Source organism: Notothenia coriiceps, unplaced genomic scaffold (assembly GCF_000735185.1).
Source record: "Notothenia coriiceps isolate Sejong01 unplaced genomic scaffold, NC01 NC01_scaffold00037244, whole genome shotgun sequence".
Taxonomy (NCBI): domain Eukaryota; kingdom Metazoa; phylum Chordata; class Actinopteri; order Perciformes; family Nototheniidae; genus Notothenia; species Notothenia coriiceps.
Genome location: NW_011369945.1, coordinates 4,270,259 through 4,274,099, shown reverse-complemented (window position 1 = coordinate 4,274,099; position 3,841 = coordinate 4,270,259). Strand labels below are relative to the sequence as shown.

Below are 3,841 nucleotides of genomic sequence, written 5' to 3'. Positions count from 1 at the left end.
TCTACTCTCTAGTTTCTACTCTCTAGTCTCTAGTCTCTACTCTCTAGTTTCTACTCTCTAGTCTCTAGTCTCTACTCTCTAGTCTCTACTCTCTAATCTCTAGTTTCTACTCTCTAGTCTCTACTCTCTAGCTTCTACTCTCTAGTCTCTACTCTCTAGTCTCTAATCTCTACTCTCTAGTTTCTACTCTCTAGTCTCTACTCTCTAGTTTCTACTCTCTAGTTTCTACTCTCTGGTTTCTACTCTCTAGTTTCTACTCTCTAGTCTCTACTCTCTAGTCCAGGGGTGGGGAACCTCTGGCCCCCGGGCCGTATACGGCCCGNAGAATAAAGTAAATAGGTATACAATACTAATATGACAGTAAAAAAAAGTTGTTATTAATAAACAAGAATACAGTTTAAAAGGGAAGTGATTTGTATTTTACAAATCACTTCCCTTTTAAACTGTATTCTTGTTTATTAATAACAACTTTTTTTTACTGTCATATTAGTATTGTATACCTATTTACTTTATTCTCTTATTTTTCTATAACTATAATGATCATATAAAGATGTGCCTTTACCTCACTGGTTGGAGAAAAAGCTTCTTATATTCGTTAGCATAGCTAGCTAACCAGATGCTAATAACAACAACGTTATTGACTGTATGATCAGTATGACAGATTGCCACTGGGCTTTCAACTAAAGACACAGCCACGCAAAAACTGCGGCATGTGTACAGCTCCTTATGGGTATTGCAATTTGTGAAGTCCCGGCCCGGAGCCGCGTTCTGGTGCTCTCCGTTGGAACTACACTCCTGTCAGACGAGGCATATACCACGTGATGACACGTTCGGCTCGTGTTGTGTTCAAGGACCCTGACCTTGGCCAGGAAAAACAAGCTTGTTTAATTATTTTGCGGTCTAGATTTCTTGAATTTTTTTCTTTTTTGCGTTTGTTTATAAATTACCTTGAGGGGCGTACCAAATGGTCTCACGGGCCGTATACGGCCCGGAGGCCGGAGGTTCCCCACCCCTGTCCTAGACTGATGTCAACTGTCATCATAGACCGTCCGAGCGGCGCATTCCAGGCTCAAATCAAGCGCACCGCTGATTTTTTTTTCCTCCTTCAAAATATGCTGGTGTTGAAGCCGTGTCAGAAAAGAGGCAGACTGCTAAACCGCAAAACTTAGTCAGAGAGGGCATCAAGGCCACTGTGGCCTTATGGCAGATATCATTTTTAGGGGCACAAGGCCAAAGTGGGAGGGCCATGGCCCTCGTGGCCCTCGTGAAATTCCTGCCCTGGCTGCGACTTTCACCAGGATGCTCTGCTCCTCCTCCAAACGTCTGACCAGCATTACCTGGTCAAAGACAGACCTCTTCAACCTGAAGGTGTTGCCTTTCGGTTGAGGAAAGGAATGGAGTGGTGGACAAGGAATATTTATTCATATATTATATTATTACAGAATGATTTTAATTTCTGTAGACACAAATCTTTGGGGTGTTCCAGAAAAGGTATAATGTAGACAAGTTAATGGACATGTTCAATCCAAACTTGGTTGCGTTTTGTTATATTGCAACCGGTTACCAACCTTTTGACCTTGACGAGGTGACACGTGACTACATAGAGAAGAGGTTAACCAAAAAAACGTTGCAATAAATCTTTCTCCAAGAATGCGGGGTCGCCACCATGACCGTCTCCTGACCCTCCCACCTATTACTCTTGTAAGTGGCAGTGAGAAAACGCGTCCTTCGTTCTAGACATAAGCAGTCGTACCCAAACAACAGTTTGCATCAATAATAACTTTAACGGAAAAGTTTGGTTGGTTTTTGTAAGACCGTGGTACTGTGTCAAAACACAAGAGGCAAAGTGAAACGTCTGTCGTTGGTCCGGTTCCGGTTCCTTTCTCCTTCTCTTTACTCTCTCGACTTCTTCTTCGAAGCGCTTTTTCAACACGTTATGTTGTGTGGCCTCACGTTCCTTCTTTGTCTAACTGCTTCAACCCAACCGACGTCAGACTGTTTGAATGTAGAAATGGTACCCTCTCGTTACGTTTTGCCATCCTAATTAACGATCAAACCGAACAACAAAAAAATCAGATAATGGTTTTATACTTTTTTCTTGGTTACGANNTCTTTCATGCCGACATAATCATGTTTTACTCAAATACAAATGTTCTTAAGTGGCTCTTACAATGAATTGTACCTGAGCCGTATCTTAAGGGGGTCCCAGAGGGTCCCGGGGGCCCTGGGGGTCCAGCAGGGCCCACCGGTCCTGGTCTGCCATAGCCGGGGAACCCCGGTGAACCCGGCACCCCGGGGGGGCCCTGGGGTCCGATCACAGACTCTCCTTTGGGGCCCTGAAATGCGTCAGGGAAAGTGAGTCTTGGAAAACTCAATTATGAAAATATTGGCAATTCAATTAATTTAACAAAACTCACCACAGGTCCGGTTCTCCCGGGGGTGCCTGGTGTTCCGGAGAACCCTCCCTCCCCCCTGTTGCCCTTCTCTCCCTTAAGGCCCTGGTCACCACTTGACCCCTGTCATAACACACACAGGTGAAACACATGAGCTGATACATCTGATGGGCACATGAGGCAAGCTCGTCTCCAATCTAAATCAAATCAATAAACACATCCATATGAGACTTACCCAGCCTCCCCTTGAAACAAATGAGCCTGGAAACAAAGAGCAGGAAGTTAAAGCTAATAATAACAACATAGTAATAATTCATATAATGCAAAATCAGTTTTACAGGAAGTTGGAAACATTGGGGAAGTAAAGAGAAAATAAAAAGTCAGGCCTTGAAATCCAATCATTAAAACACACATCATAGATTTGTATTTCTGTAGTTTTTATAGTGGATTTTTCTTTCTGGTTGGTGTTATCTAAAGACATTTCCAGCTGTTCGATATTCACTTACTTTGTGGTGCCGGCAGCCCAGGAAGACCTCTCTCTCCCCTTTCCCCTTTATATCCCGTCTGACAGTTACCTGTGAGACAACAAGAGCACAACTTAAAGTATTATTTTTAAACTTTGTTGATTCAGAGATTAATTGAAGTAAAAAAAAACGATATATATATTTATATTGCAGGTTTGCGTCCTGAGACTGAAATTAGTATTTTGGTAATCTTGATATAAATCATAGACTTTATTATTTATGGGAAACATAAGAGATGACACCACCTACCTACTGCAACAGTTCCATCAGGGTTACGCTGAAATATTTGAGCAGAAACACATTAACAACAGTCAATGAATTCAGAAATCTTGGATAATTACCAGTATAATTCGAGAGAGGCAAATGTGAAAAAAATAATAATTGGCAATCCATTTTTAATGTTTGGTCTAAATGATATTGTCCCTTTTTTTTAGGTTTACATTTCTCCATGCTTTCTTACACAATGTACATACAGTATACCTGCACTTGAGCCTCTTGTCTCCAACATTGGTATTTCAAGAAGAAATAACAACGGACAACGGCTTTTTTTGCACCTGGTAAAACTGTTTTCTTACATTTTCGCAGATTAAACAATAATAGTAGTGAATTCAGAAAATTATCCTGGTTTAAAAAAAAAAACTCATCACCAGATTTTGTTTTCTCACTTGCCTCTCAGGTTATCTGTACAACATCACTTTGCAAAACAGTTCTACATTGCATTATCAAATAATAAAATCACTTCTTTTCTATTGTTAATATTATAATCAACATGCAAATGACCAATGCTCATTTTCTCTAGAAGTGATTCAAATACTACCTTCTCTATGTATTTGCAATGAGCCTTCACTTTCCCAGAGTGGACATGCATCATGCAGGAAAGATTCAGAGCCATCATGGCACCGCTCTGAGTGATAAAAGGTGAGG

General features: G+C 41.2%; 1 long non-coding RNA gene across 1 annotated transcript; it reads right to left on the bottom strand.

The window, feature by feature from the left end:
• Positions 1-2,116: 2,116 nt before the first annotated feature.
• Positions 2,117-3,833, bottom strand: LOC104964499 (uncharacterized). The gene is made up of 5 exons (XR_800425.1): positions 3,167-3,833; positions 2,900-2,968; positions 2,629-2,654; positions 2,418-2,516; positions 2,117-2,336 (listed from the first exon to the last, which is right to left on the bottom strand). It is a non-coding gene; the product is annotated as an uncharacterized lncRNA (long non-coding RNA).
• Between the last annotated feature and the right edge of the window lie 8 nt (positions 3,834-3,841).